This window comes from Bos mutus, chromosome 2 (assembly GCF_027580195.1).
Source record: "Bos mutus isolate GX-2022 chromosome 2, NWIPB_WYAK_1.1, whole genome shotgun sequence".
NCBI classification, from domain to species: domain Eukaryota; kingdom Metazoa; phylum Chordata; class Mammalia; order Artiodactyla; family Bovidae; genus Bos; species Bos mutus.
This window is the reverse complement of record NC_091618.1, coordinates 113,508,493-113,534,686: the sequence shown is the minus strand read 5'-3', so window position 1 is coordinate 113,534,686 and position 26,194 is coordinate 113,508,493. Positions and strand designations below refer to the sequence as shown.

Sequence of the window (26,194 nt, the reverse complement as noted above, 5' to 3'; positions counted from 1 at the left end):
AGTAACAAGGCCAGTAGGAATTCAAAGCCAGGGAAAACAGATTCCACCTCTACATCATAAGTCACGTCATAAGAGGTATGGAGACCTAGAAGAGAATAATTGGGGCCTTTTTTTTTCTTTTTTAACAATCGGTCTACCATAATAAGGATGAGATTTTGCTAGGGATACCTTAGCGAGATTTGCTCTTGGAGTGTCCCCAACTAACCAAAGTGCTTTACCTCTTGAGTAGGAAGAAGAGAATTTCATTGGAATAGTGGGTAGGCTGGCAACAGATACTGAACTTTATTTAAAAGTTTACAAAAGCAGGCACAGATCTAATTTTTCAGTGCCTTCTAGAGTTTGCCCAGGTCCAATAACATGGATTTCTGTGTCCTGGTTATTAAGCTCTTTGCATATTGTGCTCAGTCATTGATTTGTCTCCAACTCTTTCTGACCCCATGGACTATAGCCCACCAGGCTCCTCTGTCCATGGGATTTCCCAGGCAAGAATACTGCAATGGGTTGCCACTTACTCCTCCAAGGGATCTTTCTGACCCAGAGATTGAACCGAACCTGCGTCTCCTGTGTGTCCTTCATTGGCAGGTAGGTTTCTTTGTCACTGAGCCACCGTATTGTATAACTCATTTAATTCTTACACCTACCATATATGATATCATTATCCCTATTTTATGGATTAGGTAACTGAGGCTTAGGAAATTTAAAGGTTAGGAAGGTTTAACACGCTAATCAAGCTTTCTCAGCTGTAAATGGAGTGTGGATTCAAACCCAGGGCATTCTAACTTCAAGGCCAGTGGAAGATACTAAACACTATGCTGTTTAGTCTTCCCAAATGAAGAAGCTCCCTCTTTCCCTGCAAATGGTATTATACATCCATTTCCCTGCAAATGGTATTGTACATCCGTTGTACTCTAACCATCTCAAATTTAAAAAGTAGTAGAATCTTCATCTATGGTTAACATGAGAAAGCAGCTTCGTGTTATATCGCAAAACAAGTGTCAACAAACATTTTCTACAAAAGGTCAGATATTAAATATTTTAGGCTTGTGGGTCATTCGTCTCTGTTATGTATATGTAACTCTATATGTAAATGAATGAATGTGGCTGTGTGCCAACAAAACTTTGTTTATAAAATGGGTGGCCAGTCACAGAGAATTTGATTCAAAGCCAGGACTTAGCAAAAATGCACTCTGTTTCACCTGCATGAGAGAGGGGGTTTGGGAGAGAACGGATACAAGGACATGTATGGCTATGTCCCTTTGCTGTTCACCTGAAAGTACCACAACATTGTTAATTAGCTATATCCCAATATAAAATAAAAAGTTCAGAAAAAATTAAATAAGGTAAAAAAATTAAATCAACAATACTTCAATTAAAAGAAGTGATCGTGGTCGAACGTGGGGGCAGTGAAATAGGATCCAAAAGGTCTGCTCTGTTTTGAGCTGTAAACAAAGATTTTCTATGTGCTCTAATCCTTCATTAGCTGTTTAATAAAACTAACGCTAGTTTCAGGATAGAGACAAAGAGATCTTTTACTAAGGAAACCAGATTTGTTTTATCTTGGTTTTTATCTCTTATCCCAGGAACTTAAGATCAAACAAGCAAGGTTTGCAAGCAATGAATTGATTGCCTTTACAACCTCATCAGAATGACAAGAAATATATCCGTTTTTTTTTTTAATCCGTTTGAGAGGGAAATTTGCAGACTTCCACCCAAAAATGCAAAGGAGCAATAGGCATTAATAAAATGTGAGCCCACATCCTTCTTTTCAAATATTCCACTCTCCCTATAAGTGTATCTGTATCAATCTATTCAAAGGCCCCAGTCCTTGTAACTCGCAGTGAAATTGTCTCTTAATGAAGTGATGCCCTTGAGAGCCAAACATCATTTGATGTTGACTTCATGACTACCATTAGGTGTTAGAACATGGTGTTAGAACATGCATCAGTTTTGCATCAGTTTTCTAATTCCTCTGATGGATTATTTGATTATATATTTTATGCCACTATTTCTCTAGAGCTTTAGAGACTCAAAGATATCTGCTATATACTTTATACATATGTAGATTGTTATTTTATACCTTAAAAAAAAGCCTTGTTATTTTATTTCTTAAAGTCTGTATTCATGAAGTGAAATAAAAAGTTCTCACCCATATAAAAAAATATACTTTGTTCCAAAGGCCAGTTTGAAGTGTTCTCCAAATCCTCTCAAACATGATAAATATAATAATAATGAACACTATAATAATTCATATGTGCTATTAATAAAATATAGTTAAAAATAAGGCAAAATCATGATTTTTCAGATAAATAAAAAACATACAGGTCAAAGATCTTATTTAACTCATTAATAATTAATGAAGGAAACAGTAAGAGAGTAAAACCTTTTCAAAGGAGAATTCAAAGAACAAACACATATAACAGCAATCAGGAATGCTGAAATTCGCTTACCAATGAATGAGAAAATAGTATTTATAGGAAATGTAATGTTTGGAATCATCTCTTTTACATGTGTCTAAGTCACTTCAGTTGTGTCCAACTGTTTGTGACCCTATAGACTGTAGCCCACCAGGCTCCTCTGTCTGGCAAGAATACTGAAGTGGGTGGCCATGCCCTACTCCAGGGGATCTTCCTGACCAAGGACTGAACCCACGTCTCTTACGTCTCTTGCATTGGCAGGTGGTTTCTTTACCACTAGCCTCACCTGGGAAGCCCTCTCTTTTACATAGTGACAATCAATTGCACCTTCAACAGAGATGATTTATTTTCACGTCTACAGATAAGACTCTTTTGCATCAGTTTTCTACAACTTACAGAGTTGTAGGTAAAATTGCCCAAGGATAGTGAAAACACAGACACCTATATAATAAAATAACCCCAAAGGATCACCCAGACAACAACCATTGAGAAGATACCTAGTAATCTTCACCTATTCTGAGTTTTCCCTGATGATCTATTATAAATTTTCTTAACACTGTGCTTTTTAAAAATTGAAGTAGAGTTGATTGACAATATTGTATGGTATTAGTTTCAGGTGTACAGCAAAGTAACTCAGTTATACATATATACAGTTATACATATATATTGACATAGATTTATAATTTAATTCTTTCTCATTATAGGTTTATACAAGATATTGAATAGAGTTCCTGTGGTATACACAGTAAATCCTTGCTCTCCATGTATTTTACATGTAGTGGCGTGTATCTGTTAATCTCATACTCCTAATTTATCCCTCCTCTCCACAGTTTGTTTTCTATGTCTGTGAGTCTGTTTCTGTTTTGTAAATCAGTTCATTTGTATTATTTTTTAGATGCCACATATGAGTGATATAATATTTCTCTGTCTGACTTCACTCAGTATGATAACCTCTAGGTCCATTCACCTTGCTGCAAATGACAATGTTTCATTCTTTTTTTATGGCTGAGTTAATATTGCATTATATATATATATATATATATATATATATATACAGATACATCTTCTTCATCCATTTCTATTGATGGACACTTGGGTTACTTCCATGTTTTGGCTGTTGTAAATAATGCTGCCATGAACTTTGGGGTACATGTATCATTTTGAATTAGAATTTTCATCTTTTCTGGATCTATTCCCAGGAATGGGATTGCTGGATCATATGGTAACTCTATTTTTACTTTTTAAGGAATGTCCATACTGTTCTCCATAGTGGCTGCACCAATTTACATTCCTACCAGCAATGTAGAAGGGTTCCCCTTTATCCATACCATCTTCAGTATTTACTATTTGTAGACTTTTTAATGATAGTCATTCTGACTAATGTGAGGTGATACCTCATTGTAGTTATGATTGGCATTTCTTTAGTAATTAGTGATGTTGAACATCTTTTCTTGTGCCCATTGGCCATCCGTATGTCTTCTTTGGAGAAAGGTCTATTTAGGTCTCCTACTCATTTTTTGGTTGGGTTTTTTTTTTTTTTTTACTTGAATTATATGAGCTGTTAGTATATTTTGGAAATTAATCCCTTGTCAGTGGCATCATTTGCAAATATCTTCTCCCAGTTTGTAGGTTGTCTTTTTGTTTTGTTTATGGTTTCCTTTGCTGTTTAACACTATGTTTTAATCCAAAGTTTCCCAAAAGGTAGAAGATATAACACTGGTGATACTAAAGACAATTGTTTTGGGTAGCTTCCAGTCTTTTTTTTTTTTTAATTTTTAATTGAAGGAGAATTGCTTTACAATGTTGTGTTGGTTTCTGCTGTTCAACATGAGTCAGCCATAATATACATGTGTGCATGTGTGCTTAATCGAAAAGTCATTCTGACAACTTGTGATCCCATGGAGCCTGCCAGGCTCCTCTGTCCATGAATTTTCTAGGCAACAATACTGGAATGGGTTGCCATTTCCTCTTCAGGGGATCTTCCAGACCCTAGGATAGAACCCACGACTCCTGCATTTCCTGCATTGCAGGCAGATTCTTTACCACTGAGCCACCAGGGAAGCTGTAAGTATACATATATCTCCCTAAAGATGATTTTAAATGGTATGATAAATGTTTTTTCATCTTAATGATCATATGCTTATTTTACAATGGGTTGTAAAATTAAAATTAGTCAACTCATGATTTCATAGCTATTATTTTTTTTGAAATATGTACCTAAACAGATCACTCTGAAATTTCAGAACACTAGGTCAAGAGTCTAAAATCTTATAGAAAGAGAAAATGTTATTTATAAAGGAATAAGAATCAAACAAACATCACACTTCTCATACACAACACTGGATGCTCTAAAATTAGTCAACTCATGATTTCATAGCTATTATTTTTTTTGAAATATGTACCTAAACAGATCACTCTGAAATTTCAGAACACTAGGTCAAGAGTCTAAAATCTTATAGAAAGAGAAAATGTTATTTATAAAGGAATAAGAATCAAACAAACATCACACTTCTCATACACAACACTGGATGCTCAAAACAAGGGGGAAATGCCTTTGGTTTGTAGTGAAAATTATGTGGAATAGAATTTTATTTCAATTCAAACTTTCCAATCAAGAGTGAGAGCAAAGTACAGTTATTCTCAGAAATTCAATAATTCAGAAAGTTTAATGTCCATGTAAATTCCAAGTAGCTTAAAAATGTACACATTTTTTTTAAAAAAATGTACTCACTTTGGACTTTCCTGGTTGCTCAGTGGATAGGAATCTGGCTGCCAATGCCAGGGACATGGGTTCGAAACTTGGTCCGGGAAGATTTCACATGCCACAGAGCAACTAAGCCTGAGCACCACAACTACTAAGCCAGCATGTTGCAACTACTGAAGCCTGTGTACCTACAGCCTGTGCTCTTCATGACAAACCTGTGCACCTCAACAAAGAGTGGCCCCTACTCGCTGCATCTAGAGAAAGCCCACACATCAACCAAGACCAAGCGCAACCACAAAACAAAAAAGGTACTCATTTCCGGTCAAGATGGGGTAACAAAAACCAGATTGACCCACTTCCCTGAAACAACTTTAAAAAATCAGATGAAATAGTGAATATATGAAATAATTATTTTTTAGATGTTAGGCATTAGATAATGAAGGACAGTGATCCCTGAGAGATGGGAAGCATAGCAAGGTGACTTCAACAATTATCCCAGTTTAGTTCCTGGAGAGAGTTTTCAGGCTGTAGTGCAGGAGGAGAACCCCAGCGGAATGCAATGATCTTTGAGTGGAGCAGATGGAACTGGGAGTTGGAGAGATGAAGTTAAGAGAGAGGCCCAAACTGCTGGAGTTTGCAGAACAAAGAACCAGAGAGGAGAAAACTTCTCAGAAAGATAGAACCCCCCCAAATGTCCAGAGGTGCTCCCAGAAGTATTCGTCTGAGAGCTTACCAGCACATGCATTTGAGAAAACTATACTAGATCATGTAAAGAACCACCAGTAAGGAGCTCACTCAGTGCCACAAATAGTGCCAATGCCCACCAGCCAAACTGGAAAACATCACAGTTCATGGGATATTGGGTAGAGCATGCAGAAGGGTCTCATTTCAGTAGTAGTACAAAATTAGCCCTAGATTAGATGCTCTCCTGGTCCTTCCTCAGATCAGATCAGTCGCTCAGTCGTGTCCGACTCTTTGTGACCCCATGAATCGCAGCATGCCAGGCCTCCCTGTCCATCACCAACTCCCGGAGTTCACTCAGACTCATGTCCATCGAGTCAGTGATGCCATCCAGCCATCTCATCCTCTGTCGTCCCCTTCTCCTCCTGCCCCCAATCCCTCCCAGCATCAGAGTCTTTTCCAATCAGTCAACTCTTCGCATGAGGTGGCCAAAGTACTGGAGTTTCAGCTTAAGCATCATTCCTTCCAAAGAAATCCCAGGGCTGATCTCCTTCAGAATGGACTGGTTGGATCTCCTTGCAGTCCAAGGGACTCTCAAGAGTCTTCTCCAACACCACAGTTCAAAAGCATCAATTCTTTGGTGCTCAGCCTTCTTCACAGTCCAACTCTCATATCCATACATGACCACAGGAAAAACCATAGCCTTGACTAGACGAATCTTTGTTAGCAAAGTAATGTCTCTGCTTTTTAATATGCTATCTAGGTTGGTCATAACTTTCCTTCCAAGGAGTAAGCGTCTTTTAATTTCATGGCTGCAGTCACCATCTGCAGTGATTTTGGAGCCCCCAAAAATAAAGTCTGACACTGTGTCCGCTGTTTCCCTATCTATTTCCCATGAAGTGATGGGACCAGATGCCATGATCTTCATTTTCTGAATGTTGAGCTTTAAGCCAACTTTTCACTCTCCACTTTCACTTTCATCAAGAAGCTTTTGAGTTCCTCTTCACTTTCTGCCATAAGGGTGGTGTCATCTGCATATCTGAGGTTATTGATATTTCTCCCGGCAATCTTGATTCCAGCTTGTGTTTCTTCCAGTCCAGCGTTTCTCATGATGTACTCTGCATAGAAGTTAAATAAACAGGGTGACAATATACAGCCTTGACGAACTCCTTTTCCTATTTGGAACCAGTCTGTTGTTCCATGTCCAGTTCTAACTGTTGCTTCCTGACCTGCATATAGGTTTCTCAAGAGGCAGATCAGGTGGTCTGGTATTCCCATCTCTTTCAGAATTTTCCACAGTTTATTGTGATCCACACAGTCAAAGGCTTTGGCATAGTCAATAAAGCAGAAATAGATGTTTTTCTGGAACTCTCTTGCTTTTTTCATGATCCAGCGGATGTTGGCAATTTGATCTCTGTTTCCTCTGCCTTTTCTAAATCTAGCTTGAACATCAGGAAGTTCACAGTTCACATATTGCTGAAGCCTGGCTTGGAGAATTTTGAGCATTACTTTACTAGCGTGTGAGATGAGTGCAATTGTGCGGTAGTTTGAGCATTCTTTGGCATTGCCTTTCTTTGGGATTGGAATGAAAACTGACCTTTTCCAGTCCTGTGGCCACTGCTGAGTTTTCCAAATTTGCTGGCATATTGAGTGCAGTACTTTCACAGCATCATCTTTCAGGATTTGGAATAGCTCAACTGGAATTCTATCACCTCCACTAGCTTTGTTCGTTTCTTTCTTTTGTTTTGTTTGTTTCTTCTTGCTATTCTTTGGAACTCTGCATTCAGATGTTTATGTATCTGATATTGGGTAGAGCATGCAGAAGGGTCTCATTTCAGTAGTAGTACAAAATTAGCCCTAGATTAGATGCTGTTCTGGTCCTTCCTAATGAAGCTTAAAAGCAAGCCCTGAAAGGATCAAGCTTATTTCCTGGTAAGTTAGCTACATCCCAGGACCGGAAAAAGTATTTGAAGAAATAAGAGCCAAAATTTTTCCAAATTTGAAAAAAACTAGATCCAAGAAGTTCAACAAGCCCAAGCACAAGAAACACAAGGAAATCTATACCACGGTCACATCGTAATCAAATTCATTAAAACAAGTTACAAAGGGAAAATATTAAAAGCAAACAAAGGGGATGGAAAAACACGAGTACAGAGGAACACAGATAATGACAGAACATTTCTTGTCAGAAAAAATGTAAGCAAAAACACAAACCAACCGGTGGAGTAACATCTTTAAAGTACTAAAAAAACGAAGATTTAAAGATGCCAAGCCTAGAAATTCTAAAAAATAGGTTCTCAGGATAAAATACAGCTGAGAGAGGAACTGATTATGTCTGGAACTTCATTAGCTATAAAGACCCATAGAAAGCTGTCTGGCTCTTAGTGCTTTTGTGCTCTGTTCTAACGTGTGATTTTGCTTCTAATACTGATTGGAATGTTGCAGAGCAATTGCATGATTTACTCAAACCCATAAAGATAAATTCATTTCTTTTTAAAAATAAGCTTATTTATTTATTTATTTTTGCTGCACTGGATCTTCCTTGCTGTGTGAACTTTGCTCTAGTTGTGGCAAGTGGGGGCTACTTCCTGGCTGTGGTGTGCAGGCTTCTCATTGCAGTGGGTTCTCCTGTTGCAGAGCATGGGAACTGGGGCGCAGGCTTCAGTAGTTGTGGTTCCCAGGCTCTAGAGCACAGGCTTAATAGTTGTGGCGCTCAGCGTTGGTTGCTCCAAGGCAAGTGGAATCTTCCCAGATCAGGGACCGAACCAGCGTCTCCTGCATTGGCAGGCAGATTCCTTATCACTGAGCCACCAGGTAAACCCATAAATTCACTTCTTAATCTATACAATTATTCTGGAAATTAGTAATATTTTGACCAAAAATGAGGATTCCCTTAAAAGTAACCACATGGTTTATATTTAGAGAGATATTAGGTTGATAACAGTCTTAATTAGATTCGAGTAGAATACTTGAACGGAGAAGGCAATGGCACCCCACTCCAGTACTCTTGCCTGGAAAATCCCACGGATGGAGGAGCCCAGAAGGCTGTAGTCCATGGGGTTGCTAAGGGTTGGACATGACTGAGCGACTTCCCTTTCACTTTTCACTTTCATGCATTGGAGAAGGAAATGGCAACCCACTCCAGTGTTCTTGCCTGGAGAATCCCAGGGACGGGGGAGTCTGGTGGGCTGCCGTCTATGTGGTCACACACGACTGAAGTGACTTAGCAGCAGCAGCAGCAGCAGCAGAATACTTGAAAATCTTTTTAATGAAGATGGCGAAGCTGGGTATATTATACTCTACAACCTGTTACAAACCTTTCAAATAAGTGAAAAATCCGAGATAGAAAATTAAGATTAACATTAATTATATTCCTTTGTGAGGCATGTTTTTATCTAAGCTATTTGCATTCTAGCACTTCATCTGAGATATATATCTATATTGCATAGTTGACAAATATTGTTAGCAGATAGCTGCTGTACTCATTTACATGTCTTTTGTTTGCTTGTTTGTTTTGGTTGTGTTGCTCGGCTTGTGAGATCTTAGTACCCTGGGCCCTCTGCAGTGAGACTGTGGAGTCCTAACCACTGGACCACCGGGAAATTCCCTACATGGTTATTGTATGGGTGAGTTTTGATAGTTAATACTGCAATAAGAAACATGCACGAACCTCAGTGGCTCGAAGGTTTATTTCTCATGCGTGGAATGTGTCAGCTGTGGCTGTGCACACTGTGTGTTCATTTCAGGATCCAAGCTGAAGAAGCGGCACCCGTTAAGGACACTCATTGGTGTGGTAGATGGAAAAGAGTGTAATGGCTGAACTGTGCAATGGCATTTAAGCTTCTGTTCAGATGGTCAATCGCACCTCACATTTCATTGGCCAAAGCAAATCACATGGCTAAATCCAGTGTTAACAAAATAAGGAAGTATGTGCCTCCTATATGAGGGACTGCAAGTTACATGGAAATGTGTAGTATATATAACTCTCTTACAGGAGGTGTGGTGAATAGTTGAGAACATTAATGCAATCTTCTACCATTATTAAATGGGATGCATTCAGTGAAGAAACAATTCAACAGACTGTTCTGCTCTGATTATTCAAATAAGACCAACCTGATGGTTTATTTAATATCCTTTCAAATCTTATCACTGCATTTTCAATTTAAAAATCACGAAACTTCTAGTGAAATACAAACCATTGCTACCCAGTGGTATTGGGGTGTGGGTTTGTTTGTTTGTTTTGTCTATTTTTTTGGTGGAAATGTGGGGGAGAAAAGTCTCCTTAACAGGATCAATCACTAACCAGTTATGTCAAAGATAGTGACTCTCCTCTAATAACAGCAGTGTTGTAAAGCATTTCTTCCAATATATGGCTCACATGTTGTTGTTAAAATGTATGGCAGCCACCACCACTCACAGTTCCTATTACTGTCTGTAACTCTTCTGTCCTTTAAAATTTGTCCCCTACTCAAAATCTTTTCTCGAGAAGAGCTGTCATTGATTTTTCTCCAGTATTCCATTGAGATGCCACACTGTTTGAAGCAGAGTGTCAGTGACTATCCTTCCAGCAATTGTTCTGGCTTGTAATCACCCACACACCTTCACTTTGGCTCATCATATGGAAGGTAGCTTATCCTCCTGATGCCACACACATGTCCTGGGCAGGGGACTGTTTTTGAAGAGCTCTGCTACCATATGGTTTTTATACATTTTCACTGTGATTCAAGAATTTTGGCATGGTGTTGAATTTTATATGTTTTGAGAGAGATTGAGCTCTGCCAGAATTTCAAAGACTTTAATTTTCTTCTGTAGCTTGATGCCACCGTTTTTCAGTTTCCATTATGATTTGATGGCCTTCCTGATATTATTGTTACATTTTCTTTATTAGTGCATGTAAGAGAATTATCCCCATCCCATGGCATGCTGCTGCCTTTAGAGAGAAAACTGTCATTTTTGGATGAGCTGAGAGATTCCAGATAATGGGAAGATCTGATAGTGTATGTAGGTAAAGGTAAGATTACTCACTGGATTTAGAATTTGCCTTTCATCTCTGCCGGGCACATGAGTGGGGAGTGTGAGGCTTCAAAAAAAAAAAAAAAAACTAGCAACTGAGTGGAAGATGCAATAGGGAGGCTTAAACTTTGAATTTGAAAAGTCAGAAATTCTTCTGTTTGCCCCTGGTGAGTTGCTGACATAATAAGATGGAACTCATGCTATGAGGACTAAGATGAATGGAATTGCTAAAAAAGCAAAAGTTCCTTAAAAGCCTTTGTAACTCACCAAAAAAAGGGCTTCAGAAATACTATAGAGGGCTGAGAAAAAGGTCAAGGTTAAAGGCCCCATCTTCACCAATGTGAAAGAGAGGACTAGTTGATCAGTACAGGATTCCTCCAAGGAATTTTGGAACCAGAGATGGAACTCTCCTACTTTAGTCTCTAGGCAATTAGGAAAAGGCAGAAAGCAAGAAGCAAAGTGGCTGATGGCACTGGTTAGGGCATTGGGTTCAGATCCTGTGAAAGGAACCAGCAAATGGTTCCTGGAAGAGACAAGAATTCTGTCAGGTCTGGTGTTGGTGCCTGCCCAGATCTTTCTCAGGACAGCACTCTGACTGCTAAGTGTCTACTTCACCAAGTATTGAATTCAGACTAGAGCAAAGCATGGAGGTGGGGGCTGTGTAGCCAAAGCTAATCTGGGGTTGAAAGATAGCTTCTTGGATAAGGATTTTGTGTTCTGTAAACTAAAACAAGGGAGGGGGCATCTGCCCCTTTCTCCATGGATGAGGAGTCGACACTCTTGTCAAAAGTCACGAAACTTATTAGAATACAGTTACCTGTGAGCAGAGTCACTGTGATTAAAGCCATGGATTTTCTTCTCTTCCCCACTTTTAAGTAGTGAGTTGATTTGGGTCTTTGTTCAAAGCATTCAGATATTTTGCTCCTTTTTGGTACTTCTCACTCATGCAGCAGAAGGTATCAGAGGAGCTAGGGCTGCCTCATTAGGGAAGGCTGGGTTATCTTTCTATTGTTTTTCATGAGACGCTCTAGTTCCTGGGTTAAGTCTCTTGTAGGGAAAGTGTGGTCTTGCTTGGCCCAGGTAAAACTCCCCATCTTCGTAAGCAGGTTAAGAAATTTCTCTTCTAGAGGCCAGAAGACAGATGTGCACCTCCAGACAGCGCCAGGGATGGTAGTGGATTTCCTGAGCAGCACCGCGGTGAAAAGCGCTTTGAAGTGAAAAGGTGGAAAGAAAAAGTGGAAAATCTGGGCCTCGGGTATTACGATGGATAACTGTGCCACCTGCAGGAACCACATTATGGTTCTTTGCATACAATGTCAAGCTAAGCAGTCATCTGGTACTTTTGAACAGAGAGCTGTTGCATGGGGAGTCTGTAACATGCTTTTCACTTCCCTTGCTTCTCTTATGGGCTCAGAGCACGGCAGGTGTGTTCATTGGACAGCAGAGACTGGGAATTCCAAAGGTATATGCACCAGGAAAAGAGAGTTTTTTCATTAAGCTCAACTGTTTTGTTATGCATTTAATGACTTGCCCTCCTGTTACTTAATTATAAATTAGGTAGAACCATGTCTTCTCTGCTTTGTATTTTTTCAGTTTGCTATTCCTGCAGCCGTATTGTATTCCGTGTCAAATAAAATCCAGTAGGATTCTTTAAAAAGGAAAAAAGAAAAATTTCTCATGCCCTGGAAATTTCTATGAAGAACAGGATACACCAACTGGAACCCACTTCCAACCCTGCTTCGTTCTATTGCTTGCTCCTGCTGCTGCTTCTGCTAAGTCGCTTCAGTCGTGTCCGACTCTGTGCAATCCCATAGGCGGCAGCCCACCAGGCTCCCCTGTCCCTGGGATTCTCCAGGCAAGAACACTGGAGTGGGTTGCCATTTCCTTCTCCAATGCATGAAAGTGAAGTCGCTCAGTCGTGTCCGACTCTTAGTGACCCCATGGACTGCAGCCCACCAGGCTCCTCCATCCATGGGATTTTCCAGGCAAGAGTACTGGAGTGGGGTGCCATTGCCTTCTCTGATTCTATTGCTTGGAGAGAATTAATTCACTCTCATGGACAACATTAAAAAAAAAAAAAAAAAAAAACGAGGCAGGATTTTCAGGGCTACCAAATGTGTTCAGTGGCATTCAGACTCCAGGTCTACAAATGCTTGGCTTTCATTTGTTTCAAATGCTTAGGCTCATGACTGAATAAGCAATCTACTGGGTGGTGGAATTATAGAAAACATATTAGATAACCCATGCTCTACAGGTGTTTTACATATAGAAGTCTTTCATGTGTAAAACTGGAAAGAAAGCTGGTCTACAGCCCTTCTTATTCCAGTGGGCATTTTATTTTCAAGAATAATGAAAATATGTTGTCCCCTGCATATTTCCTATTTCTGCTGTTATTAATATAAAGATTGTATCCAGGAAGCATGTGATTCCAGAAAATCCATCTGATGGTGGGTAAATACTACAAATTAATTTGGCTGAATTTCTCTAGAAGTTGTAACCAACTATCCTGTCCCCTCTGAAGTGCTGTGCAAGAGGGCAATTTGCTGCTGGCCTTCTGCAGCTTATTTTATCGTAGAGGAAAGGACCGATTTGCACCATGTAAATCACTAAAGTATTTAGGCTTTCCCTCAAGGAACAAGGCTATGTTGGCCAGAAGGTGACCCATAAATCATGATGGGAGCAACAAAGGGTGGTAAGGTTAGCAGTATGAAACGGACTTTCCTTTCAGGCTTTCAGACTCAGTGGCCAGACACAGTAAGGTAGTATATCACGGTAAGGGGCTAACTTCTAGGCTCTTTGGATGTGCCTCCATCAGGAGTCCATCACCTTGTACTAAGACACATGAGACCAGATGGTAACCTTAGAATTCAGCTGCTCACCAGAAATGGTTTGGCTGACTTGATGGCCTTGTTTGTTGGGAGCAGAAAGAGAGGAATGCGAGGATGAATTGAGAGCATTCCTGGGAGTTTGGAGGAAGATCATGAATTGGGAACATTTGCCACTTTCTGATTCTTTACCAAGGAGGGAAAAAACAGGGAGGGAACACAACAGAAAATTGGATTAAAGTTTTACTGAGCCTAGCCCCGCCCATCAGAGAAAGACCCAGTTTCCCCCTCAGTCAGGCTCTCCTGTCAGAGAGCTTCAATAAGCTTCCATAAGCCTCTTATCCTTATCCATCAGAGGGCACACAGAATAAAAACCTCAATCACAGAAAACTAACCAAACTGATCACATGGACCACAGCCTTGTCTAATTCACTGAAACTATGAAACATGCCATGTAGGGCCACCCAAGATGGAGAGGTCATGGTGGAGAGTTCTTACCAAACGTGGTCCACTGGTGAAGGGAATGGCAAACCACTTCAGTATTCTTGCCTTGAAAACCCCATGAACAGTGTGAAAAGGCTAAAAGATAGGACACTGAAAGATGAACTCCCCAGGTCGGTAAGTGCCCAATATGCTACTGGAGATCAGTGGAGAAATAACTCCAGAAAGAATGAAGGGATAGAGCCAAAGCAAAAACAATACCCAGTTGTGGATGTGACAGGTGATGGAAGTAAAGTCCAGTGCTGTAAAGAACAATATTGCATAAGAACCTGGAATGTTAGGTCCATGAATCAAGGCAAATTGGAAGTGGTCAAACAGGAGATGGCAGAGTGAACGTCGACATTCTAGGAATCAGCGAACTAAAATGGACTGGAATGGGTGAGTTTAACTCAGATGACCATTATATCTACTACTGTGGGCAAGAATCCCTTAGAAGAAATGGAGTAGCCATTATAGTAAACAAAAGAGTCCAAAATGCAGTACTTGGATGCAATGTCAAAAATGACAGAATGATCTCTGTTTATTTCCAAGGCAAACCATTCAATATCACAGTAATCCAAGTCTATGCCCTAACCAGTAATGCTGAAGAAGCTGAACAGTTCTATGAAGACCTAAAAGACCTTCTAGAACTAACACCCAAAAAAGATGTCCTTTTCATTATAGGGGACTAGAATGCAAAAGTAGGAAGTCAAGAGATACCTGGACTAACAGGCAAACTTGGCCTTGGAGTACAAAATGAAGCAGGGCAAAGGCTAACAGAGTTTTGCCAAGAGAACGCACTGGTCATAGCAAACACCCTCTTCCAACAACATAAGAGAAGACTCTATACATGGACATCACCAGATGGTCAATACCAAAATCAGATTGATTATATTCTTTGCAGCCAAAGATGGAAAAGCTCTATACAGTCAGCAAAAACAATACCAGGAACAGACTGTGGCTCAGATCATGAACTCCTTATTGCCAAATTCAGATTTAAATTGAAAGTATGGAAAACCACTAGACCATTCAGGTATGACCTAAATCAAATCCCTTATGATTATACAGTGGAAGTGACAAATAGATTCAAGGGATTAGACCTGATAGAGTGCCTGATGAACTATGGACAGAGGGTTCATGACATTGTATAAGAGGCAGTGATCAAGGCCATCCTGAAGAAAAAGAAATGCAAAAATGCAAAATGGTTGTCTGAGGAGGCCTTACAAATAGCTGAGAAAAGAAGAGAAGTGAAAGACAAAGGAGAAAAGGAAAGATATACCCATTTGGATGCAGAGTTCCAAAGAATAGCAAGGAGAGATAGGAAAGCCTTCCTCAGAGATCAATGCCAAGAAATAGAGGCAAAAATAGAAAGGGAAAGACAAGATCTCTTCAAGAAAATTAGAGATACCAAGGGAACATTTCATGCAAAGATGGGCACAATAAAGGACAGAAATGGTAGGGACCTAACAGAAGCAGAAGATATTACGAAGAGGTGGCAAGAATACACAGAAGAACTATACAAAAAAGATCTTCATGGCCCAGATAATCACGATGGTGTGATCACTCACCTAGAGCCAGACATCATGGAATGTGAAGTCAAGTGGGCCTTAGGAAGCATCACTATGAACAAAGCTAGTGGAGGTGATGGAATCCCAGTTGAGCTATTTCAAATCCTGAAAGTGCTGCACTCAATATGCCAGCAAATTTGGAAAACTCAGCAGTGGCCACAAGACTGGAAAAGGTCAGTTTTCATTCCAATCCCAAAGAATGGCAATGCCAAAGAATGCTCAAACTACCGACAATTACATTGACCTCACATGCTAGCAAAGTAATGCTCAAAATTCTGCAAGCCAGGCTTCAACAGAACGTGAACCATGAACTTCCAGATGTTCAAGCTGGATTTAGAAAAGGCAGAGGAACCAGAGATCAAATTGCCAACATCCGTTGGATCATAGAAAAAGCAAGAGAAATCCAGAAAAATATCTACTTCTGCTTTATTGACTATGCTAATGCCTTTGACTGTGTGGATCAAAACAAACTGTGGAAAATTCTTTAAGAGATAGGAATGCCAGACCGCATTACTTGTCTCCTGTGAAACCTGTATGCAGGTCAAGAAGCAACAGTTAGAACTGGACATGGAACAACAGACTGGTTCCAAATCGGGAAGAGAGTACAACAAGGCTGTATATTGTCACCCTGCTTATTTAACTTATGTGCAGAGTACATCATGTGAAATGCCGGGCTGGATGGCACAAGCTGGAATTAAGATTGTTTGGAGAAATATCAATAACCTCAGGTATGCAAATGATACCACTCTTATGGCAGAAAGTGAAGAAGAACTAAAGAGCCTCTTAATGAAAGTGAAAGAGGAGAATGAAAAAGTTGACTTAAAACTCAACATTCAGAAAACTAAGATCATGACATCCAGTCCCTCATGCAAATAGATGAGGAAACAATAGAAACAGTGAGGGACTTCATTTTTTCAGGCTTCAAGATCACTGCAGACGGTGACTCCCGCCATGAAATTAAAAGACGCTTGCTCCTTGGTAGAAGAGCTATGACCAACCTAGACAGCATATTAAGAAGCAGAAACACTACTTTGCCAACAAAGGTCTCTCTAGTCAATGCTATGGTTTTTCCAGTAGTCATGTATGGTTGTGAGAGTTAGACTATAAAGAAAGCTGAGCGGCAAAGAATTGATGCTTTTGAACTGTGGTGTCAGAGAAGACTCTTGAGAGTCCCTTGGACTGTAAGGAGATCCAACCAGTCAATCCTAAAAGAAATCAGTCCTGAATATTCATTGGAGGGACTCATGCTGAAGCTGAAACTCCAATACTTTGGCTACCAGACGTGAAGAACTGACTCATTGGAAAAGACCTTGATTCTAGGAAAGATTGAAGGTGGGAGAAGGAGATGATGGAAGATGAGATGGCTGGACGGCATCACTGACTGGATGGACATGAGTTTGAGTAAGCTCTGGGAGTTGGTGATGGACAGGGAAGCCTGGCATGCTGCAGTCCATGGGGTCACAAAGAGTTGGACACAACAGAGCGACTGAACTGAACTGAAACTAAGTTCTGATCAGAACTTAGTGAATTATTAAACTAAAAAGTTTAACTGAAATATATTTCAACATTCAATGCTACTGTGGCATCATTACACTCTAGATTCAGAATGAGTGTTTCTTTTCCCAGGATTACTTGCTTTGAGTGATAACTGGAACTCAGTATTATGTAGATGAGCCAGCAACTATGTCAATACTTATAATTCCACATATATTTACTGAAGATGTAGTATTTGAAAAGATGAACCAAATAATGGATGTCATTGGGAAGGAAATTAAGGTCTAAATATAAAAATATTCTGATGAGATGTCAAAACTTTAATGTCCAGCATCCAGATGTTTACAAATAGAAATTTTACAAGAGTATTATCTTCATTGGACAGTATGAATATGGCCTTCAAGTATTGATTTATACCCAATTTCCAATTCTACTGTATTTTCCCAGATTTAAACAACCACCCTCATTTGATACAAATTAAAAATTCACTTTATTAATCTTAATAGAGTATTTCAGTTCTCATAATACTGTTTCATAAAGACATGTCATTTATTTATTCTTTTTTAAAAAGTGCATAAAGAATTCAGAAAGAAAAGTCAAAGAAAAAATCATAAAATTCACCCTTCTAAAGTGTAGAGCTCAGTGGGTTTTAGTATATTCATAAGATTATGTGATTATCACATTACATAATTACAGAACATTTTTATCACTCCAAAAAAGAAACCCTGTACCCATTAGCAGTAACTTCCCATCCTCCTATGTCCTCAGGGATGAGAACCACTAATAACCACTAATCTACTTTCTGTCCCCGTGAATTCCCCTATTCTGAACATTTCATGTAAATGGAGCTATATAATATGTTGCCTTTTGTTTCTGGTTTCTTTAACTTGGCATAATGTTTTCAAGATCTGTGCATGTTTTAGCATGAATCACTTACTTCATTCCTTTTAATGGCCGAACAATATTCCATTGTATGGATATACCTCGTTGTGTTTATCCATTCACTTGAGTTGTTCTCAGTTTTTGGCTATTATGAATGATGCTGCTATTAACATTTGTGTACAAATTTTTGTGTGAAAATATGTTTTCATTTCTTTCAGATGTACACTTAGGAGTGGAGTTATTAGGTCATGTAATAACTCTATGTTTATTCCAGAAATTGCCAGACTGCTTTTCAAAGTGGTCACACTACTGTATATTCCCATCATCAATGTATGATGGTTATAATTTCTCCACATCTTTGCCAACACTGTCCATCTTTTTCATTGTAGCCATCCTAGTGAGTATGAAGTGATATCTCATTGTCTTGATATACATTCCCTTTGGAGAAATGTCTATTGAAGTCCTTTGCTCATTTTTAATTGGGCTGTCTTTTTATTATTAAGTGGTAAGAATTCTTTATATATTCTGGATACTAGACCACTATCAGATAAATGATTTGTAAATATTTTCTCTTCTTTTGTGGGCTTTTTTCTTTCTTGATAGTGTCCTTTGAAGCACTCCAATTTTTCATTTTAGTAAAGCCTAATTTATCTATTTTTTTCCTTTGGCTGTTTGTTCTTTATGTGACACATTTAAGAAACCAATTCCTAACCCAAGTTCATGAAGACTAACGCCTATGTTTTCTTCTAAGTGTTTTATAGTTTAAGCTCTTGCATTTAGGGCTTTGATCCATCGTAAACTAGGTTTTGAATATCATGTGAGATAGGGACCCAACTCATTATTTTGCATGTGGATGTCTATTCCATTTTCTAGGCATTTTGGGTTCTATTTTATTTATTTTTTTTTTAAATTCTTTTTAATTTATCAGACTTGGTTTATCACCAGCATTTATAAAACCAGAGCTAGGCAAAGAACTAGGTCTGGAGACACAAGCATGGTCTTAATATAGCAAATGTTTAGCCTGCCCTGATTATTACAAATCAGAACAGCGAGAATATTCGCAGGGGTTCTATTTTAAAATATGGAAAGTATTGATAAAGGAATTGGTACAATTCTAATGAAATGTATTAACATTACACTGAGAATTTAAAATTTCTAAATTCTACATTTATGTCCAAATTACGTTGGTTTTCATCTAAAGGAGGCCACTAGATTTCTTTGTTAACCTTTGAAATTATTTGTGCATCATAGATTTGTAAAACTCTCTGAAATATCAGCTCTGTATATGTGCTGGTAGTTTCTCATAGGGTGTTTTCAAAGATCAAGCTGCTTGAATTCATTTTGAATTCTTCAGTTGGTAATGAGTATTCTGAACATGAAGCAAAGATAGTTTTTAACCAATAGTGAGCAGTTTATTTTATTTTCTTATTTTAGCATTATTTTCTCTCCATAGTTTTACAGCAATATTGGACAGTTGATATTTTTTACCTTACCCTCTTGTTTCTTGGCATTTATTGACTTGGTTTTAGTCAGCTGTAGTTGTGAAATTTGAATTCTGTTCTCCTACCACTTATAATACTCCTTTGCCTACTTGTATGAAGTATGAAAGTGTTTTATTCAGAAATGGTCAATGAAATTACTTATTCCAGCAGACACAAAAATAACTCAAATGAGTAAAGTTTGGCTTCATCTACCTCATTTTTGAAATTAGTGTAATTTCCAACATCCCCAGTCAAGTAAATATTGGTTGCTTTTGAAAACGGTATGGGAAAAAAGTAGCAGATATAGCAACGGACGTATATTCCTCAGACATTCAGACCTAAGGCTGTTCTCCAACCTGGCTTCTGTGGAACTGCCATTCTAACAAGCAGATGCTGTAAGCAAGAATGTGAATTATTAATGCAGTATAGCATTGTCACCAACAGACCACATAAATCTATTTTAAAAATTCTTTTACATACATAGGACAGATTCTGCTGTGGCACTATGTGCTCTAAAAGCTGCAGATACATTTTAGAAAACACTGATGAAGCCATTACTGTTCTGTCCATTTGTTCATAGTATATATCATTATTCAAGAAATTTAAGAACCATAATGATGGAAAATCACACGGAAAGAAAAGAAGAGGAACATGGACTCTGTCAGAAACAAGGGCTACATTTTTATTCAAGAGGTCCCTAATGATGGAAAATCACAGTGAAAAGCAGAGGCAAAACCAGGATTCCATAAAGGACCTGACACACACCAGTGGTACAAGTAGGAGAACAGTCATAGCAGACGCGTAAAAATAAAGAAAAACAAAATTAACGAGAGACAAGCTGTACTGGGGCTGACGTTCAAAACAGCAACAAATCACAGCGAATTCTGAAGATTAATTTCAAAGAATCTTCTGAAATAAGCAAGGAGACAGACAGCATCAATATTAATGAAGCTGAAATAGAACTCCAAAAGAGCCGCAGCATAAAATGGCACATGAATGTTTTGTTTTTAAATGGATTGTAGATTGGATCACAGGACCATCAGGAAAATGAAGGGACATTCACAAGAACATCATAACAGGGCCAGCTGTGTGATAAGCAATTACAGCATCAGTGCTAGAATCTCCTATGTAAAAGAAAAACATCAGTAGTGAAATAAAAGAAAATGTCAACAGTCTGCAGATGAGGTAAAAGAAAGTGAAGAATAGATTTTATTGAGCCTCAATAGCCTTCACTGTGTCAATATCGAATGTCTTTGATAAAACAGACAATAGGCATTCGAAGAAAGATCAGAATTTGATTCCGTCTTGTAATGCACTCAATTTCCCTTCAGCTTGTCAGCTAAGCAGCCCTGGAATCAGCCCAAAGCTTCCACTGCTTAAACCACTTGCCCGGTTGCAAACTAAATGCTTTTGGAAGCTGTATAGCTTTGACAGGCTTCTAGAGTCTACAGATGTCTCAGGCATCTATAGATCAAATTTTAAAGGAAATAGTTTAGGTGTGTTAATAGCAGTGGAATGCTATAGTCCACATTTTTATAAATAAAGGATTTGTTATTAAAAGGCAAGTTGTCAATTATTATCTCCCTGTTGGTTTCATGGGTTGCTGCCCTCCAGATGGACAGGTCCAGGGGCTGTGTCTCAATGGAGTTGTGGCAATTCCACTTGGCATTTCCATTGCTATGTGGTACCACAGAGGGAGAAAATAACACCCACTTCAAGCTTTTTCTCTCTTCCTATAGCTCTACAATATTTATGATTGCAAGTTGTTAAGCTATTTTAACCACTAGCTGAGCCAAAGCCTGTTTGCAGGGGACAGAAGAGTGTGGGGTGGGGGGCAGAATTTACTTCCTATCCACAGTTAGAAAAGTAAGTCATGTCCGGCATAAAACAGCCTCTGTAGGGTTGGGTTCTTTGCCAATCTCCTCCTAAAAAATGAATGGGAAGTTGTGGACATTTCTGGAGAATTTATAGCAAGGGGCCATTTCACAGAGCTTTACTCTCTGTACTACCACAAAGAAATATTAGCCCTGTAGTAATTTAAAGATATGTCCATAGATTCTTTGGTATTCTTCCCTTAGGAGCTGGCACTTAATTCTCCTCTCTTTGATAGTAAGCTGGACTTAGTGACTAACGGAATATGATGATACGGGGCATGATGTTGGAGACTAGGTTATTAAAGGCATTGAGCTTTCCTCCTTGCTCTTTCTTGAATGATTCACTTGGGGGGAAGCAGTGGCCGTGTCATGGGGTAATCTCAAGAGGGCACTCAGGCAATCCTGCGGAGAGGCCCATTGGTTGAGGAACTGAGCTGCCAAACGGCAGCCAACAGGAGCAAAAGGAGGTCACTTGTCGAGAACCATATGGGCCAGCCATCTTCTGGTCCCAGTCAGCCTTCAGGTGGCTGTAGCCGGGCCTGACATCTTGAGTGCAACCATGTGAGAGTCCCTGAGACGGAATCCCTCAGCTGAACCTCTTCCAAATTCCTGACCCACAGAAACTGTGAGGTAATAAATATTCATTGTTTAAGCTGCTAAGTTAGGGGGTGATTTTTTTTTTTTTTTTGCCATGCCATACCACTTACAAGAATCTTAGAGCAGCTTCAATCCTGACCGGGGATTGAATCTAGGCCTTGGCAGTGAAAGCCTGGAATCCTATCCACTAGGTCACCAGGAAACTCCCTGGGGGTGACCTTCTATGTGCAATAGATAATTAATACAAGCCCCTGCCGTTTATTTATGGTATTTATGTCCTAGGCTCTGTTTGCCAGACATAAACTTCTTATAATGTAATGAGATTCTTTAAAGAGGCCTAAGATTGCTAATTGCAATATGTGTATGAATCAGCCTGTTAGGAATGCTATTTTCTGTGGCACATTCCCTAACATGGGACCTATGAATCTGTATTTTCTAGAACACACTATTTGAGAAATATTGCTTCAAGCCTTTATCCTTTTTCTTCAGCAAATGCACATCTTTTAAATAAGACCCTCTGGGCATGTTGTTCCTTGTTTAAAAAATTATTACATTATTATTTTTAAAATACTACCCAAAGACTGTAGTGAAGTTTTTGCAAAGAGCAAGAGATAGTGTACCCTGATGAGAAGGTATTTTTGGAGACCAAGGATTTCTCAAACCAGATCCTTTGGAAGTCTGTCTTATTTGTTTGGGTAGGATACTTGCACTACCCAAGGAATTTTGGATTTGCATTTAGGGTAATTCTATAGGCAAAAGCCTATGCCTCATTTTGCTCACAGGTTTATCTAATTTTTAGGAGGTAAAGACAGAACCATCTCAGAGGACCAGAGAGTTGCCAGCATGGTAGACCTGAGGGTCCCCAGAGGCCTTTCCCCAGTAGAAATCTCCTTCAGCCTCATAGGATAGAATAGAGTCATTCTCTTATCTCAACCATCTATATATTTGGTGTATTTTTAAAAAATGTTTCCAATTATAATTGGGAGATGTCATCAATTATAAGATACACTTTGATTTATGAGATATTAAAATGAAAAAATATGCATCTTAGAATAGATGAAATAATAATTTTATGATTGACAAGAGTGGTATCAACAACTCATCACTGGTTGGGAGAGTCTAGTTAATGAAATTGTTTCTCACCTAAAGATTTGATAGAAAGCAACACTGAAATTTTAAACTATTATCGAAATTATTATGCTAATTTGTGCTTAAAATTATAGCGACAAAAACAACTGCATGTGTGCTAAATTGCTTCAGTTGTGTCCCTATGGACCGTAGCCTGCCAGGCTCCTCTGTCCATCGGTTTTCCAGGCAAGAATACTGGAACCCACTAGGCTCCTCTGTCCACAGAATTCTCCAGGTAAGAACACTGGAGTAGGTTGCCATTTCCTCTTCCAGAGGATCTTTCCGACCCAGGGATTGAACCAGCATCTCTCAAGTCTCCTGCATTGACAGGCAGGTTCTTTTCCACTACTGCCACCTGGGAACCCCAACAAAAATGATTCCTAGTACTTGATTCTTATGATCTTGCAATGTAACTGGAACTTATCAGAACAATCACAATGCTTATATACAAAAAATTTGTTTTCTTAAAAGATCAATTTTTAATTCATTTATTCATGGTCTCTGATGTCACTCGGAGAAGGAAATGGCAACCCACTCCAGTGTTCTTGCCTGGAGAATCCCAGGGATGGGGGAGCCTGGTGGGCTGCCGTCTATGGGATCGCACAGAGTCGGACACAACTGAAGCGACTTAGCAGCAGCAGCAGCTGATGTCACTGGGTCCTCAGTGGTGCTAGCAAGGATTTGGCAACGGTTTGGGGTATCACTGCTGAAGGGAGGGTAGAAAAGGAATAGTTTTGTAGCCTAAAGATATAATTGTCATTAGTAGGAGATGATCTAGAATATGATTCTTTAATGAGGTCCTCCTACTATACCTTCCTGTACTCCTTTCTTACTGCTCCACCTCTCACTCTCAGAGGAAGGAGGCATCATCACACCACTTCCTCAGTGTCTTGGCTACACCCTTTCAGCCTCCAGTCCCAGAGGAAGAGGTGACCACCTTGTCCTCATATAAAGCCAGTCCTTCCATTTGTGCCCCGGACTATTCTCTTCTGATTTCTCAAAGAATTCACTTAAACTATGACTGCTTTTTCCTGTTCTCAGCTTTAACCAACACATCTCTACTGGCTCCTTCCCATCCATTCACATTTAAGCATCCTCAAGGGTGTCTCATTTTATAAGTCCTGTGAAATAAATACCAAGTAGTAAATTGAGTGAAATTATGAAACCCAGGCAGAGCTTAGATGAAAGATCCTAATTCCTTCAAACTGCCGAAAGCATCTTCTCAGAGAGCGCCTGTGCCCAAGATGCTAACTATTCATTCCTTCAAAACAAAGGGTTAAGCACCTTCCAGGGTTGTGGTAGAAAGCTGGAAATGTTTTCATTTACAAGAAAAATAGAACTTCAATCCAAAATTTCAACTGAAATATGTATTTTTCATGGGTTTCCTAATTAGAAAGTTAGAGAGAGAAGCATGTTTTCTTTGTAGTTGGGAAAGAGTAGCCATAAATAAGGACTGAAATGCTTAGCTATTTGGATGAAGCCTTTCCACCAAGACTACTTACTCTACTCCTAGTCAATAAGAAACAGAACTGAAAGTATGGTTAGTTTTACAGATTCTTTACATTAAAACTTTTCTATACTCAAAACAGACAGCCATATTCTAGTATATGCAAGTATTCTATAGTTAAAGATGAATTATTGCAATCTAAAGGTCCAATTTCTTAAGAACATTTACAACAGCATTGGAAGTATGAAACATTTTTTTTGACTAAAGATGCATAAGACTTGTACACTAAAAACTACATAACATTGCTGAGACAAATAAAAGAAGGCCTAAATAAAAGAAGAGCTATATTTTGCTCATGGGTTTGAAGACTCAGTATTGTTAAGACATCTGTTCTCTCCAAATTGACCTATACATTCAATGCATTCCCAATAAAAAAACTCAGCAGGCTGTTTTATAGAAACTGTCAAACTGATTCTAAAATTCATATGGAAATGCAAAGGATCTAGCGTAACCAAAAGAACTGAAAAAGAAGAACAAAGTTGGAGGACTAACTATATGGTTTTAAGACTTTGTAAAGTTGCAGTAACCAAGACAGTGAGGTATACTGGCACAAAGACAGAAAAACAGATCAATGAAATAGAAGAGACAGTTCAGAAATAGACCACATGTATATGAACAGCTGTTTTTTTGACAAAGGTATATACGTAGTTAAGTGGAAAATGGATAATCTTCCCAATAAATGGTGCTAGAATGTTTGGATATCTACATGCATAACAAAGAATGGATGTATACATATATCAAAACTTGTCAAGTTGTGCATTTAAGTATTTATAATTCATTGTATGTAATTTATACTTCAATATAGCTGTTTTTAAAAAATTAAGATTTATTTTTGAAGAACCAACATATAATTTTTCAGATGGTGTTGTCAGATGTCTCCCAAATCATAATTGGAATGCCATCTGGGTTAGGATCTCCTGTGGATGGACAAACACAAGAGGGTAACTCTCTGCTTTAGTTAAGTATACACCAGGCTGAGCTAAGGTGCTACCACTGGATTCTTTTGTTTTTAATTAAAGCCGTTTCTTACTATATTAGATTAGAATTGATGATCAGAACCCAATAGTCATTTTTGCTAATAGAATGGATTTTTAATTTGAAATGATTGAAGTATCTCCAAAATAAACTCTAATTTTAGAATGACACAATCATGTAGATTTTTTAATCGTCCTTAATAATCTGAGTTGGTACTATTATATATTAGGCAGGAAATCCTATTACATTTAATGTCTAATTATGTTAGGGAAAGGAAATGATTCCTAGAATCATCCACAGTAAACTTGTAAGGGCTAGGACGTCCCTGGCAGTCCAGTGGTTAAGACTGCTCTTGCATTGTTCACCTCAGTTTAGTCGCTCAGTAATGTCCAACTCTTTGCAACCCCATGGACTGCAGCACGCCAGGCCTCCCTGTCCATCACCAACTCCCAGAGTCCACCCAAACCCATGTCCATTGAGTTGGTGATGCCATCCAACCACCTCATCCTCTGTCGTCCCCTTCTCCTCCTGCCCTCAATCTTTCCCAGCATCATGGTCTTCCATTGAAGGG

At 38.9% G+C, this 26,194-nt stretch overlaps 1 non-coding gene across 1 annotated transcript; it reads right to left on the bottom strand.

Moving 5' to 3' along the window:
- Nucleotides 1-18,994: 18,994 nt before the first annotated feature.
- LOC138984993 (small nucleolar RNA SNORA72) lies at nt 18,995-19,125 on the bottom strand. Its single transcript, XR_011462228.1, has one exon. It is a non-coding gene; the product is annotated as a small nucleolar RNA SNORA72 (small nucleolar RNA).
- Nucleotides 19,126-26,194: the final 7,069 nt, after the last annotated feature.